The sequence below is a fragment of the Triturus cristatus genome, chromosome 1_1 (genome assembly GCF_964204655.1).
Source record: "Triturus cristatus chromosome 1_1, aTriCri1.1, whole genome shotgun sequence".
Taxonomy (NCBI): domain Eukaryota; kingdom Metazoa; phylum Chordata; class Amphibia; order Caudata; family Salamandridae; genus Triturus; species Triturus cristatus.
In genome coordinates, this window is record NC_140579.1 from 312,430,554 (window position 1) to 312,448,390 (window position 17,837).

Here is a 17,837-nt window from a genome sequence, read left to right on the forward strand (position 1 = left end):
ATGGGGGGGTACGGCGCGTACATGGGGGGGTACGGCACGTACATGCGGGGGTACGGCACGTACATGCGGAGGTACGGCGCGTACATGGGGGTACGGTGCATACATGGGGGGGTACGGCGCGTACAGTTGCGGGGCTGGGGTACAGTGCGGACAGGGGGTAAAGCGCGTACATGGGGGTATGGCGCATACATGCAGGGATACGGCGCGTACATGCGGAGGTACGGCGCGTACATGGGGGTACGGCGTGTACATGGGGGTACGGTGTGTACAGTTGCGGGGCTGCGATACAGTGCGGACAGGGGGGTAAGGCGCGTACATGGGGGGGTACGGCGCGTACATGTGGGGGTACGGCGCGTACATGCAGAGGTACGGTGCGTACATGGGGGGGTACAGCACATACATGGGGGTATGGCGCGTACAGTTGCGGGGCTGGGGTACAGTGCGGACAGGGTGGTGTACGGTGCTGACATATTTGGGGGTGGGGGGGCTGTACGGCTCGTACACGGGCATAAGTTTACCCGTGTACATGTGTGCTACTGCGTTGGCTCCGTACGGGCCATTTTACGTGCGATTGTGTATTCGGACAACGGTCGGATCGTACATGCGCGCTCGGACTTGTGTTTTACGATTTGCACGTAAAAATGTCCGGCTCACTCTCGTACACTTTTCCCGACAATATTCGGACGTAAAAACTTTCCGACGCACTCTCGTACACTTTTCCCGACGCTATTCGTAGTTATTTTTCACGTACGAATCGTACTTGGCAGTTTGTACGGTACTTGTACGACTCATACGTAAAAAAATACAGATACGGGTCGTACGCAAATTATTTTTAACGGATCAAAATCGGCACCTTAGTGTTTTAACTCACTCACTCATGCACTCACTTATGCACCCACTCCCTTTCACATTACTGGCACTTTCACTTACACACTGACTTTATTACCTTGTACAAGTAGCTGCTCACTCACCCACTCTTTCAGAAGAACAATGGGTGTCTAGCTTGTTCTTTCGCCTGACAGAATAATTGTGTCTTAAAATCGTTTACAAAAATATTGTCCTGCTGGGTGGAGATTTTCTATCAACTGCAATACTTTCGTAAACACTAATTAGAGTACAATATATTCGTCAGATGATATTTAATAATTTTGATACCATACCTGAATAGTTTCTGTTAATTAAACCTTTGAATGATAGTTATTTGATTAACGTAGCAATCAATGACAATTAATAATGGCAGGTAAATATGTTTTCTAAACATCTTTAAAGATGCAGCTACCATGAGACCCCTGACTCAATGGTGACCCACATTGGAGCTCAATCAAAACCTCTACATTGACATTCCTGTGAGGTTAAAAGCTTTTGCCCTGTGTGGACCTCCATCACATCACAAGCCATATCACAGAGCTCCAGTGCTTGGTTCACTGGTATTCCTTGAAAGGATCAGAGCTGCTGCATTGGAGGGTTGTCAGGAAAATGCTCATATATCTTCATCTGTTTAATGGAGGAGAATCATGACAAAACTAGAACAGCAGAGTAAGTGTTCCAAAAATCGTCCCTACCGTGTGACCTACTTTCCCCATTTTCATACTGCAAACATCTACATTTCCCATTCGAGCATTTCACTTTGCATGTCTGGAGCAGGGGACTGCGGTCAATCTCAAAATTTAAAAAGCCATTTTCATATTTACACTGCAAAGATTCTTCAACTTTTTTTTAAATCTAAACTCTACTCTTGACTAAACTAACCGTTTTATGTTCATGTTTTAAATAGGAAATTCACCTAACACTATATCACCCTTTTTAAATAACTTTTAAACTATTTCCTCATAACTGAATTTAATATTGCAATTCAATCCCTGCCTTTTCATTTAATGAAATTTCCTATTTCCAATAGATTCGGAAAGGCATCTTTAAATATGTTGTCCAAAATACGCTTTACTTTGATCATGTCATCTCCGTGACATTAGATTAAGCCAAGCAAATCCAGCTCATTATCAAATTATATATCATTTTGGAAAGGATTTCCAACTGTTTAAGGACTATGTTTACATGGATAAAGAGAGATCCAGCCCCGGACCATAAATGCACTAAGCTTCTTAATGAAGAGAATGAAATCAGGCACATTCTCAGATCCTTGCCCCCTTCGAATCTTAACTCCGGCCACAGATCTAATTGCTCCTAAACTTGTTAACATTTGTAAATCACTGCTGAACTTCCAGCTAGCTGGTAGCCAGCACACATTGCGCCACGCAAAAACAAAATCCCCTGTCCGTTCTTCTGTCCTCTTCTACCACCGACCTATTTCATTAATGATCTTTTAACCAAACTTATCAAAATATATGCTCTCTCCCAGTTAACTATGTATTTAGAAGAAAAACAGTTGCTGGACTACGCTCAGTTTGGCTTCAGACCATCTCACAGCACAGTGACTGGCTTCTTGGCTGTCGCAGAAGACACCAGAGGCCCGCTGGATCAGGGCGGTTCTGCCACACAAGTCCTCCTAGATCACTATGCATCCTTTGATATGGTGGTGCACTCTGTGCAGCTGAAAAGGATTGGTGTCTTGGGGTCCCCTTAGAATGGAATAAATCCTTTCTGTCTGACAGATCCAAGTGTGTCTTCTTAGTCCCATTACAATCTGATCATTTCGGTCTTCTATATGGTGTGCCTCAAGGGTTTTCCCTGAGCCCCATATTGTTTATTGTCTACATGGCCCATTTGGCCACCCTTGTAAGATCATTTGGCTTCACTTGTATGGCATATGCCGAGGACACTCAGATTGTTGTTTCTATCACTGACAATATGAGTGATATGCAGGGCCAATGTTTGGCCTGTATGCTTGCTTTGGTGACGTGGATGAAGGCTAGTTTTTTTAAGCTCAACTCAGAGAAGACTGATGTTCTGCTCTTTGCTGCAACTTCCCCTGCTGGGCTCTAAATGGGGGCCTAAGGAATTGGATGTGACCCCTTTCTCCCACTATGTGAGCCAGATACCAAGACTTACTATTTATTCTTATGCCTCCTTCTCGGCACACCATCAAACAGCAACCAAATGCTATGCGCTCCTCCATGCTGTGTGTAAAATCCTTCCTTCTTTGCCAGCCTCTGTGAGGAAGACTACAAACCAGGCTCTTGTGGTTTCAGGACTGGACTATGCCGAGGCTTTTCACTTATGTCTGCCTGCCTACCTATTAGTTAGGTTTCTGGTAGAGTAGAATGAAGCCACTTTTGTTATGCTTAATCTATCCTGTCATACTTCTGTCAAATCTCTTTTCCCGAATCATCGTTACCTTTCCATCTGGAAAAGATGTGCATGTAAGGCTCCACGCCTGACTTTCGAAGCTATCAAGTGTGTCAGCTCGGTATTTATAATGCAAAAAATACATCTCTATTCCCCTCCTTCTGGAGCCTTGTTGCTGCGGGTGGGCTGATTCTGGCATAGTCAGAATGGAGGATGTCCTTTTTTCTTCACACTGCCAAACTAGGGAACTAGCTTACCGATCACCATGAGACAGATCCCTGACTGACTGATCTTTCGAAAAGCCCTGAAAACCAGGCTCTTTTCACAATTGTAACTGTGCTCACTCTGGTGGTAGAATTCTCAGTGCCGGGACCCCCTTTCTGGGGTAACACTGTGCTTTTGAAATATTATTCATTCATTCACATGCAAAGCCATATCCTTAACTGTTTTGGGTAAAGAGAACTGTAATTTATTTACATTTATTATTAGCACCTAGAGACCCTAGAGAGTAATAGTGCACTCTATAAATTAAATTTCAATTAAACTTCAAACCAATTACATTTTCCCTTGCAAATGGGATTTGACAAATTAAAAAATTGGTAGAATGTTGGAATTTCCACATTAATAAAGCCAGGAACAGACCAGGGTTTCTTGGTGGGACCGAATGCTTCAACTAGAAAATCAGAGAGCATACACAAACTTGTAGATTTGCTGATAATCCAAGTAATTTGTAGTTAGCTACCTACCCTAGACAGTGATTTACTTATGCCAAGGCCAGAAATCAGTGCATTTTCACTACAGGAATGGGGAAGAATCACCTTCACAATTCATGGGAGTGGACCGGTTTCTTGTGGAGATATACGTGTAACAACAACCTGGAATTCTTGAAGCCGAAATACACATTTGAGCACTCATGGGATTTTGAGGATGTCCCAGATTTGTGAAACTACTCCAGCATTTCAGAAGTTTTGTTGTTGAAGGTAGAACTGATGGCATTACTTAGTCAATTTGAGTTTGGTGATTATTTCAGAGTCTTGCTAATTCTTCTTGATTTCCTTAAAAGTCAGAAAGTTGCTTCACAATAATAACATCCCTATGGATGAAAATATCACTCGTTTTCGTGGAAACCTCCCTGGATCAATGTGACAAACACCAAATGTTATATCAAACTTGTGTACTGGTTTAATATTCTTTTTGAACAAAGTCGCTAGTCGTAAGAGCTTTGCCTATGCAGCTTTTATGGAACATGATCATACATATTGCTGAAAATCATTGATCTCTTTCCCAGTCTCCAAACAGTGGTCAAAATCATCAGACCTCAACAAATTAGTTAATGCTGCCAACATCCCAGAACTGCGCCTCCTGTGGTGGAACACACATCAGTAACTGTCACAGTGGGATGGGCCTAACCAATTTAGGATATCATTTTTATCTGGCTGGATAACTCCAGCTCCACTGGAGAGCAAAATCACTTGTGTTTATAGGAAAACAAGTTCAAAATCTCTGAGCCACCTGCTGATAACCACGAAGAGGCAGGGCAAAAATATATGCAGAAATCTTTATTCAACAGCAGGAAAATCATTGAAGCAATGGAGAATGCACAGAAGCAAATATCTTCTGCTGAAAGGGCAATGCAGCAGAGCGAGGCATGGAATCTTGAATAGCATTTTCCTTTTTGATTTCTATCCACCCCGATTACCATCTGAACTTTTAAAAATTGTTCTCATGTTATCAACTTTATAACGACCTCTTACAATGAATTTTGAATATTACATTTATATGCAAACTACAGATGGTTATTACAATAATGGTGATCAGTCTTGGCATTGATTTATAATGTTCCAACCCTGGCACTTGATAATATCCTGTTATTTTAATACCTGTTTTTCTTATCAAAATAAGCACAAAGTTTACAATACAGATTAGTATGAAACTGTTATTTTACAAATGTCATTTGGGAACCATTTTTGAAGCACCCAACTCACCCACAGGGTCTCTCAAACAGAACATAAAGTAAAGACTATGAGCAAAGGTCCTCTGGGACAAAGTCAAATGTCTCTGAAGGCGCTAGAAAACCGCCTGGTTTTCAGAGAGCTCCGATGGAGAAGTTAGCTAGGACTATGTGCCAGCTGTGAGACAGTTTAGGGGACAGAACAGAAAATGATTTGCCTCTGATTTTCGATTTCCTGAAGCTAGGACGAATCAGTAGATTGTCAGAGAATGAACAAAGCTAGCTGCCACAAACATACGACCTAGGATGCCATTTCAGAGAATAGGGTATACACTGGGGAACAGATTTATGCACCGGGTAAAATACTCTGCACCATACCCATGCCATAATACTGAGCCAGAAGAGAGAACAAAATAAAGGATTAGCATGGCTCAACCTGAGAGTCTGAGAGGGCTGAGAGCCTTAGAGTCCAATCTGGCAGCATTGTTCTGGACAATCTGCAATTTGTTTGAAGAAAAGAAGGAGAGCATAGTTTTAAGGCACTGCAATATTCTCGTTGTGTGCCCATAAAGGCTGATACATCCATGTTTCTGCAATCAGCAGAAAAGAAAGGTAGGGTACTGAATATTTAATTTAGGTGGAACATGCAGGTAGCAATAATATTGATTTAAGCATCCATAGGAGGTTGGTCATCAGTCTTGACCAATAAGTTATTAACAACTAATACACAGGAGGAACAAATACATCATCTCCCTCAGCTAGAGAAAATAAACCATAGATCAGCTCTACCGTCTAGTCCTCAGGCGTGTCCAAATTTAGCTTCACCCAGTTGTTGCTCAACCACTCCATCACAGCCAATATTTTTTTCTGAAACGAGGATATAGACATCGCATTATCTCATATTGTCAAAAGAACCTGGCTGCCATCAGTATAGGTATACAACTGAAGTCCACAAATCGTTAAGAGGGAAGCAAGCAGCGCCACATATATGTTAAAAAGGTGGGCCGATGATGTTGGCCCTTGGTGTACTCTGCAGTTGATTTGTGTAACCATAGATATAAAAGGAGGTTAAGAAGACTTCTGGACTGATCTTGAGGAAATGTTCTCATCCAGAACAAAGTAACGCCTTGGTAGCTAATCTTTGCCAGTCTAGACTGCAGCAGGCCATGGTCAAGGATGAAGATTAGCACCATTTCTTTGCTTCTGGTCTGAACACTGCCTGTACCTTGCCCAAAATGGAATGTAGAAGTTGTCTGTTGTCTGACATCTATGAAAGGGAATCATTAAAATGGGGGAGCAAGAACTTTTTGTTAAAAAGAAGATTAAGCTGCTCTTAACTAATGATGTCTGTGATTTTGTATTATTAAGTGACTGAAGGCTAAGTAGACAGAAAACAGAATTTCAGATGTTTTGTTGTTGAAGGTAGAACTGATGGCATTACTTAGTCAATTTGAGTTTGGTGATTATTTCAGGGTCTTGCTAATGCTATGCTTTACATTGATTTATTGATCTTTTCCTGAAGGTTGGAAACTGGGCTGGAAAGCACAGGAATAAAGTATGTGATCAGCAAATAATAAGGAAGGACATAGGGAGAAAGACATGCGGAAATGTTAATAAGAAAGACTGCAAAGAGATTCAAAGCATCTATGATGGCAAGAGCGGTGGAGTGGCTGAATGAAGGGTGTACCACAAGAGAAGAAGAAATACAATCTAGAGAGGTCCATTTCTGTGGAAAAGTTTACTTTATTCAAAGGCAATCACAGACAAGGTGGTCTGCTAAACCTAGTAGGCCACCATCCCTATGATGGTCTCCAATAGAAGTGGTGCACAAATCTTATGCATATTAATGAGGTAAGTTGAATTGCGACTCACTCTGAATCCTTATTTTGAGAATCAACTTATTAGTAAGTAAGTTGATTCACAAAATCTGATTTTACTCGCAAAAGTGAGTACAGAATGTGCTACCACATTTTTTATATGACATTTTAGTACATTGGCCCAAACAGAGCTATCCTTCTGGTGACCTTTATGCTGTATGAGAGGGAATGTAATTTGTAAAAAAGATATAACTCATTTGCAACAGAATAGCCCATTGCCTAAAGAATTTTTGCTAATATGTGATGCAGTGATTAAAAAATGATTGATAAATAGCTCGTAAGTGAATCCATGATAGGCCTTTCTAGGCTTTAGTTGATATGAAGGTGAAAGTCATTATTTTGAGAGACGTAGGCTTATGTTGAAACCCCTGTCATGTCACACTGGTAAATTTACAATACAATATTCAGTTAATATTAAATCCCCTTTCATGTCGCTTCAGCTGTCCCTGTTGTGGGTTGGGAGCACCAGTCTCCACACCCTAACAAAAGTGACAATGCTAGTCTTCGGGTGGTTCACGGGTGAGGGGTGTCTGACCTTTGGGAATCTTTTCCTGCTGAGTGGGGGCAGGGTTACTTCAGCACATTCAAGATATTTGTATCACTTCATTGAGTAATTTGGTCATCATAAAGCGGTGTACGTTGGAGGGCGTGCTTATTCGTCCTTTCGTGGTTTTAAGCTACTCCAGGTGTACAAAGACCAAGGTCGTTGCGAGAAAACACCTAGGGGTACCGGGTTTATGACATCCCTTGTATAAAGCCCCCCAAAACGCAGATTCACTTTGATTTTCGTAGGTGATGTGGATGTTTCTAAGCTGAGAGTCAGATTCATGCAATGATGACAGTAACGGTTTAATTATTATTATTATTGTTAGTAATACAACTATTACTGCTACTACTTATAATACTAATACTGCTACTACTACTAATAATAATAACAATAACTTAGAACGTGCAGCATTTGCACAATGCTGACTGCTAAAGCCTTGCGGGCTGGGGGCTCCTTAAATAAAAGGTGATATCTGCTTTTTCATGTTTTAGTTCAGAACAAGGGCATATTTCCTATTTACAAATGTTCTTGTTTTGCCACATACCTTTATTCCAGCTGAGAATTCCATCAGCATTGCAAAACATAGAACATAAATACTGTTGAGGAAGCAAAGGTAAGTATGGGGACTCTTTAAGGGTGGTGTCTCAAGACATGACAGAATAACAACGAGGCGATCCTAATCTTTCACTAAATTCCTCCTTTTTACAACTAGACACCTTCATGTATCCTGCTGCTTTAAGCGCAATCGAGGGGAGTGCGCATTTTAACATGTTTCCTAAATCTTGATTTCTTATGTAACCTGAAAATATTCTGCAAATCAGTTTAAAGAGCCGTCATTATTTTCATTCCAGTAACGATGTCAATGGTATATTTGAAAAGCACAGAAGTCTGCACACAGAAAGAGTTAATTTTTCAATTTTTCGTTTAAGAATGCAACCTAAGAAAATCATTATAGACATGGAGAAGTGCATATTAATGAGAGAAAAAAAGACGACAATTAATAGTGCAAGAGAAAGGATTGCATAACCACAGAAATCATCTGCTACACAGTACACAGTAGTACATTTTCGAAAGAACATTTACCTGCCTTTGTTCTGTCTGCTACTATGTAGGGTTACATGAGCGATGTTGTGCTTTGCATTCATTTTTCAAATGGGAATCAGTTGGGCATTTTAGAAAAATGTTTTGCAAATTGCCTGCACAAGCACAATAATTCAATAATTTTCTAAGCATGAGACATTGTACAATTGCTGGTTTAAAATCTGACATGTTTTTCAGTATAGACCATGGGAGCATTCCACCCTGCTGGGATGTTTCCAGTGAGAATTGTTAAGATTTTAAGGATGATTGAATAGTCTTCAAAATGGTTGCTGCTTTTTTGTTGAGCTCATTAATTCCAAGCAATTTCAATATAGAGTCGAGTAAATGAACGGGGGAAGAATCAATTACTCTGGAGAGCAGTGGAAAGGAAACATTAACAGTTGCTCACTCTTCCTTGTCACAGCGCTATAACAGTGACGCCTCCCCCTGCGACTGACGCTATGTTGCTCCAGTTGGACTATATCAGGTTTGGGTACTCCCCTTTAAGAAGGTCACGCTTGGGCTCACCCTCTGGGTGCTGCTGTATGCTGTTCTCTAGCTCAGGAACCAGCAGCTCATCGGCAGCAGAGCCTTCTCGATTTGTGGTGAGGATGCCCCCTCCGGGGTGAGAGAAGAAGATTCCTTCTACAGCCAGATGTACTGATTGTGAGATACCTGAGAGAGAACCTTGGGCTTCGTGGAGCTCTCCCCCTTTACCTTTATCAGGCGGGGATGCCACAGATGGGATGCTTGGCCATTCAGTGAAGGCGCACTCACCAGTCCAGGCACTCTATCGGGACAGGAGTGACCTCTTCCTTTGGCAGTTGAATGATTTTCTGGGCTTTCAGAAATGACTTCTGACACCTGATAGGGTGCAATTTACATCAAAAGGGTCCTACCTTACCTTTTCCTTTTTTTCTATATTATTTACATTGCCTTATTGGCCCAGTTTCCTTTTTCAATATAGAAAGGGATACTCCAGTAGTTGGGGATGCTTGCAAGAGGTGCATGTTTTCTAACTTTTGTTTCTGTAGCTTTCATTTAGGTGACCAAGCTAAACAGACAAGGCTGCCGAACCTTCACTGCCTTTCCATCCTCAGATTTCCGCTAGCATTTGCGAAGGCCTGTCACCAAGAGCCCCGTCTCCATTCCTTTTCCTACAGGCACGCCCTCTCCATTGCTCCGCCTATGGTCTTAGCTTCAGCTTTGGGGTGGTTATTGCTTTACTATTACTTACAGTTCCAGGGTAAGACCAATCCTTTCCTCATTAACCAGAGAATATCACTATTTCATCAGAGGCTTTGTTGCTATATCTCCCCTCCCCCTAGGAGGAGTGGACTTGTTGCAGGTTTTTCCAGACTGCGCGTGGAGATGTCTCAATTGTCTGGGTCTAGGATGGTTGCAGTACTGAACTGTTGCTACTTTCCCTGGACTTTCGTGTGTTGATAATACCTTGGCCAAAGTATCCTACAAAGGCACCTGCCCTGTAGGTTGGTGTTCTGATGCTTTTCATTAAAGATGCAATTTTCTCTGACCCCCTGGAAAGTGTCAGATGGGGTGTTTTAATCCTCTTCTTGTGAAGGCAGTCTTCAGAATACGTCAGAACCATTACGGAGATCAAGGAGATACTTATTTCATGTACCAGTCCTGTTTACAAGCCAGTATATTATGAGCTGTTGTCAAGATAAAAGGCATGCAAGCATCTTTATCGAGATCATGGCTCCCCTTATGGGTACAGTGCACACCACAGTCATTATCCAACAATTTATATTGAAGGCTGGGGGGTCCATTGTAGCTCCTTTGAAGAGACAGTGCGGGACACCATGCTTGTTCACATGACACTCAAATTCCATAAGTGGCTTCTGATCATGCAGAAATGAATTCCTGGTACCCAGTTAGCAAAGAGAACTTGTGGCTGCAAGAAGCGACTCAATGTGTGGCAATCTGAATTGCCCTTCAGCAAGCAATGAAGCTTTGTCCACAAACCAGTTCTTTCTTTTAAAGCATTAGGCCCTGGCACATCAGTAGCTGTATGTCCAGGATGACTTAGCCTAGAGTTTTTTTAAGGTGCCCTGAGCTCAGGTCTATTCAAAGCCTCTCTCTATGCAGCTCCATCAACATTGTGATCAACGCTCCTAGGGCTGTGACTTCCATATTCTGATCACTCTGATCATCTGGTGTGAACCTAAACTCCTTCTCAATACTGGCTTTGTAGACTGCTAACAAAGCTGTCAGGTCATCCAACGAAAGTGATTCTATGCAATCCAGAGAGACATTTTCATGTGCCTTACGGGCCAGATTTATCAGCACCTTACACCAATTCAGAACCACTAAGAGTGACTAACGCCAGTCCAAAGTGTGATTTGGGATTTGCTTATTTGGGACGAGTAGTAGTCTTTGGAATTAGGATCATGAATAAGCAGCCCAAACGTTCACTCTGATGCTCCACAAGCTCCTGTGCTTGGAACATTTGTAAAACGGTTTCACCCACGAAACGATGATAAAGCATAAGGTTGGAGTATATACTGTAGCTGGACCGTTCAGGTTACTAAACTACTTTACATCATATTGCATTGATTTTAATCACTCCCCTCAATATCTGACTGTAACATTGAACTTTCTAAATATTAGTATGCGCTCAATTCACATTGATGTGAAAACGTTGTTTCCTGGATCACTGATAATTCACAAAATATGTCCTTACATAGATTTCACACTTTGCTTCACAGTTGACATTTGAAGTAATTGCAGAGTTGTATATAGTTGACTTTTTATTTGGAATTATAAATGCTAAGTAGAGGGCATTCCTCCGAGCACGGGTCAGTTCCTAGCGCCTCTCTTTGAGTCTTAAATCCAGGTTAAAAAAAAAAGAGAGCCATCTGCAGAGGTTCTGCTGTTTACAGACAATTATGGGGCATAGTGGGACTCATCCACTGATCCCTTAAGTATGTTCATTGGAAAATAGAGTTGACAATGAAAACAACAGGTAGCATCAGTTGTGAAACTACAAGAAGAATAAGTGCAGGCTACACTCAAGTTACACATATTGTGTGGTAGATGGGGAGGGGATCCTGCTACCAGAAAGAAGTCTTCATGATCCTAGCTGCACAGGCATGGAGTTATGGTGGGCAAAGTGTGGTTGATGTTTATGAGGACTGGTTTTAGCCACCTAAAGAAATGTATTTTATGCAGGTCCCAAACACTGGTAAATAAACCCCTGTGAATCTCTTTCCCGTAAAAACATATGAGAGGGATTAGGGTGCTCTGGCCTTCACAATGAAATAACAAGCTATTAGAGATGCTTGTAATCCTGCCATCATCCCACTATATTTGCATTGTTGGAGCATTGGTTACTGCCTGCCACCGCACAAAAATGTGCAAAGGTATCTAATAAAAAATATAAAAAATGTGTAGGGCTCTTTTAAAGGTGAGATCAAAGAAGGGGAGAATAAAGCCCAGCAGAGGTAGTGAGATTACTATTCCTGCTGGACATTACCTCACATTTTCGATTTAGCGAACAAAAATGAAGATTAGGGCAATGAACAGTGTTACTCTACACTTCTGCATTTTTTCCAGAGCAATTCCTACTATTTAGGGATTTGATGCTGGTAACGTCACTCATTTTTTCATGCTCTGGTGAAGTTTTACGTGCAAAAAGATCAGATGATGGAGGGGATCCTGAAAAAATCAAACATTCTCCTCCGGTCACAGATCTGGGTTAAATCCATCAATTGTGTGCCTCTTGCTGGTGAAGTTTTACTGCATTACGGCCTCCCACAAAATAAAATCAAAACACAGTGATTTAATCGCTAATGCAATATATGCATAAACTGTCAAATATGTGCAGAAATTTGGTTAATGCTTATACTTACATGTGTTCTTTGCCCTCAATAAGCACTATGTCTGTTTTTTCCGAACTATTTGCAGAAGAAAAGTGAAGTAAGCTGGCGGTGCTCAATAGAGATCAGATTGTCAATTTACCATTTCTCATCAATTTATAGTTGCATTTTTTTGAATTTGGAAATTGAAGAAAGAAAAGTGGTGACTGGTATGAAGGGATGGATAGGAGAGAGGGTGAGGAGTGGGATATGTGGTAAGGACAGAAGACAGCGGTGAAGGAATGCATGTTTTGTATCCACATTTGCAAACACTACTAGTCAACCTACTGGCTACAGCTCTGCTATATATGTAGCTTCAGACATTCTGAAACCTATCTCACAGAGATCAATGAAGAGGGAAACTGGGAAGAGGAGACCGGTGCACTTACAGATTTACACCTACATGCAAGTGTAGATTTGTGACTTTAAGGAATTCACAAACATTTCCAGGAAAAGGCCAGGAAAGCTGCAGCAGGCAGTGTTCCATGTGTATTCCTGAGAAGATCGTATAACATTCCCAGTAGTTTCCTATTCCTGCTGTGCTGAGCTTTCTCTGGTGGAGAACTGTGCACAGGGTTAATTGGATCCTCTGTGCAAATGCAATTTTTTTTCCATAGGTAAAAAATATTTTTCTCCATGGAGAAACCTCTTCACCCACATCCCATCAAATCTGGGGGTGGAGGAGTTCCACCAGCACTTGGCTAGAGAAAATCTCCAACAAACAGTCATGTTTCTGGGTGTTCACAAACTTCCAAGGCTAACGAGGCTTTGGAACAACCACTTCCTACCCTGGACTATGGACGAGAAGAATTTCACAGTCATGGTAGATATCACCATAATGGGCTTATGCCTACAAAAAATTGCTTAGTGAATTTGTGGCAGTCATATGTTAGGTACATTTGGTTGAAAACATGTCTTTACAACCATATTTATCTTAGTGGATAGGTCCAATTGAGATTAGGTATTTATTGGTGCTTTACTCACAATAATTCGTGAATTTCAGCATTTTTAACTATATATATTGTGTGAAGTGACCAAAGCAAGAAACCACAATAATTGCTCTTTGGCTGTGTGCCGAAGTATCGGCACACTGATTGCATCTATGATCAACCTGTTGGGCAAGGTCTTCGGCCTAGCTAGGTGGAAAGTGGGCCTAAGGCCCAAACCCTACCTAAAGCTAGAGGGATCTGCACATGACCCTTAAAGCCCACTGTGCAAGACGTCCAGTTGTGTACAGGGGCTCTCAACACAGAGCATTGCCAGCAATCAAAGCCAAGGGGACACTCTGTGACCACGCCCCATTGACATCAAGCTTATGGCATAAGGCCTTCAGGCATGCACCAGGGGCTTTGGCCATAAGATGTGGCTTCTGGTTACCTTGTCACAGTGACCCGAAAACCTATTCTATGATGTTTGTTTAATAATATGCTTATCTCTTCCTAAATCTTTTTTTTTGCGGTTTGAGAACTTTATATTGTTTTTTCAAGTCTTGTGTGCCCATTTAAATTTTATTTGCAAATATGGGCATGTTGTCCTTCTGAGATGTCCATTCATGCACCATATGGTTGATGCGTTCCCCCTGTCTCCAACCATTAATGAATCACCTAAGATTTTGTTTTATAATTGGGTTTCCAGAACGGACTTTTAACTGTTCATGTCTTGATCATTTGTGGATAGGAAAATCAGCTACACTCAAAAATGTCTTTCAACTTGCAGTTCTCAAACCAATGCGCGAAATATACAAAATCCTAACAATTTAAAGCTCACACACATTTTTGTACCACACATTTCCCAAAAGCTATTGGCTCGATTGAAACAAACCAGAAAAAGAGCCTATTCCGAGTGAAATCCTAGCTAAATACCATGTTTGCTGTAACTCTGTTCCTACGTTTTGCTACATTGTAGAATAAACATTCCTTTGGGAAATGCTAGTCATAGATACCCCAAATATGATTATTCCCACATTAATCAATGGGCAGAAAATGTACCTAGGAACAATTGAGCTGAGATATGTTGAAAGAAGGCCACGTTTCTATCAGATTCGGAAAATGGTGCCAAAGGTATTAGCAAATGAATCAAGCCAAGTCTTGTGGAAAGTGCCTCACAGCCATCAGTGCAGAGAACTTAATGAAGGCCTATAATGATGGGAACAAGAACTTTTAGGAGGATGAGTAGGAATGAGGATGGAGGGGTGAGAGAGTGTGAGACAGAAAGATGAGGGCGACAGAAGATAACCTCAGCACTCAGATATTAAGACTAACAAGGCAAAAAGAGGGACCGACAATATGGGAATAAAAGTGCCTATTTATAAAAGATCGGGACAACATGTCAGATTTTGTGTGTGGCCGAGTGTCTGGTAAAACATGGGCCAGAAAAGTGTGTACTACTTAACATCTCCTCCAACTGGGGGATGTCCTGGTTGGGTAAGTAGAGTAACATGTTACTTTAATTTAAAGTAAAATATTTTAATTTCGACAGAAGTCAACCATACGGGGCAACCTTGGGGGTTGTGAGAGCTGTGTTGTTCCCTGGATGCAGTCTGTCTTCACTGTTCACCATACCCTAACACGGCTCTAATCACACATGAAGCGATCGAATGGAACTTCTCATAACTGAATACAGGATACTAGAAAATGTGTGGGAGAATTGCAGCGCCATGTCACCTTGACTTGAAAACTAATGTCTAACAAGGAACATTATCGAACTTGGGAGAGAATTGGGAATAATATACTACCATTTCCTATTGGTCAGAATGGACTGGGATCCTGGGCTGATGCTGAGTGATAGTCAGAGAGCGCCTCAGGGGTATTAATAAACTGCGTGTCCTGTTCAGGTGATTCAAACTGATTCTCAGCAGCGATACGTATGAGGGCCATAAAATGCCACCTGGGGCCTCTGGATATAATCCACATCATTCAACCTGATTTCTCCTAGTTTAACAATGTCACCAAAATCCCTTGATGGCACTTTACTGCCTTATTAGTCGCGTCCGGAGGTTGCTTAGTTGAATGTTTTATACCGCAGAAAACGAATGGTGAAAACTAAAGTGATTACATGCAGCGGCTGGGCTCCAAGACGGCGGTGCCCCGAGGAAGCCGACCCCCTCTTTTTTTTACTTCTAAAAGGTGATTTTTGAGTAGTTAGTGCTCACCTGACATACTTCTTGCTTAGAGGTAGGATTTGTTTACAAAATCATAATGTTACCGTGTTAAACTTGACTTTTTATGACAGTTGTAATTGATGGTAGGGTACCTCTTTTTAAAAAGAGGCCCTTTCTTAGTTCGCAGTAGTAGAAAACCTCACAAGAGTTCTGCCGTGTGGTGATGGTGGTACCTTTACCCCTCATCACTGGACAACATATAACAGAATTGAAGGGGGTGTAAATGAGAAAATAAGAAAACATCCTGCATCTCGACTTGTACCTCTGTGAGGCTTGTGGGAGCATGGGACTGAATGTATGCCCTGGCCCTGACAACTACCCCTCTTCCAGTGACTGACCTTTTCATTAGTCTAGCCCTCACATCATCCTTTGCTGATGTCTGAACGGGCCATTCCCTCCTCGTTAGTCTTCCTCGCCACATGCTAAACAAAGTGAGCTTCAGCTCCACACCAGAACCCTCCAAAGCAAAATGTCAGCCTCACATGCCTCCCATCCCTTCGCAACATGGCCGACCCTTATCAACCCTGACCTCTATAAGAGGAGAGTCGGCCCATTCCACAATCTGTTTTTTTTTAGTTCTGCGCTGACTCTCCAAGTGTGCTGTGAGGTAAGTTCGGTATCCTGGTCTAGCAGGGTCATGGATCCCTGGGTGGAGGCCCTGCCCTAGCGGGCCTGAGTGCGTGGGGGTCTTCCCCTTTCCTTCCCCATTTCCCCTTCATGGCAGGTTTTGGTTAGGGTCTGCAATAGCGAGCCAAGGGTCAATAGGAGGAATGCCGCGTATGCAATCAGGCTACAATATGGACGGCTCTTCCTGTCGTCTGCAGCCTACTGTGCGCTGATTACACCGTTATGCCCAGTGCTGATCTTGCGGTGTAATTTACCGGCTTATGGGCAATGGCCGCCTCATGTGGTTTTGGGTGGTCCTCCTGCTAGGGGTTTTGCTGAGGCTGTTCTCTAGGCTGGTTCCTCCAGCTTGTGATTGTTGTATTTTGTCATGGTGCCTATGTAGTTTGATCCGTTTGTTTTGCTGCTCTGGATTAAATCCTACTTCTGTTGCAGCTACTCCTTATCATTGGTTTCTTTGTTTACTATGATGCCTCTTGGCTTGGGTATATGCTCACTTTGTTTAGCATTTGGTGAGGAGGACTTAAGAGGAGGTAACGCCCCGGTTACTTACAGGTAATCTTCATTACTCTGAGTATTGTCTTCCTCGCCACATGAGTTCGCATCCCTCCCTTGTGTGCTATCGGCTTCATTTGTTCTTAGGGCTCTGTAGTTCTTCAGGCTGTGGGATGGGCCGACTCTCCTCTTATAGATGTCAGGGGTGATAAGGGTCGCCATGTTGGGAAGGGATGGGAGGCATGGGAGGCTGACTTTTTGCTTTGGAGGGTTCTGGTGTGGAGCTGAAGCTCACTTTGTTTAGCTAGTGGTAAGGAAGACGATACTCAAAGTAATGAAGATTACCAGTAAGTAACTGGAGCATTACTTAAGCTGGACTGATTTACTCTTCCGACTCCAGCCCTAGCAAATGTGGCCGATAGAGCCAAAACAAGATGAAGGCAAAGGCAACGTGAGGGCCCTGGTTGACCTTTTGGACTGGTCAAAGTTGGAGTCAGTCACTGTAAGTGTGATAAGGTAATAGGAGCATATTGGTTCACTGGCTGATACTAAAAGCCAAAGGCAAAACCCTGCATATTGGGCGTGTGTGAGAGGCCTAATTGAGTGACATCATTGTGTCAAAGATGCTATGCTAATTACATGTTCCTCCCTGACATCCTCCTCTTTCACCCAATCTACACATATCCTTAAATATGGATGTATGGTCGGTTTTCAATGTGTTTTCGTTAGTTGTGTGATCTGATATCACTCGCCCTTTGACTTGTGATGACTTCCACCATCACCATGTCGTCATAACTGATTCTTTGGTTTTAAAAAATATATATAATGAGCACCTGAGGCTACAGTGGACTAAACAAGAGCGTCTTGTCGAATCATTCACAGTGAATAAACGGAGAAACAGCTACAGCTCAGTAGCCAATGATGTTACATTGAAAGATTCCATACACAGCTGTAAAAACGCCTACCATGGGTACGCTAAAAG

General features: G+C 42.2%; 1 protein-coding gene across 1 annotated transcript in view; it reads right to left on the minus strand.

Annotated features, from left to right (window-relative positions):
• Positions 1 to 17,837, minus strand: part of LOC146870166 (A-type voltage-gated potassium channel KCND3-like) — a 301,965-nt gene that overhangs the window by 209,997 nt on the left and 74,131 nt on the right. The window lies entirely within an intron of this gene.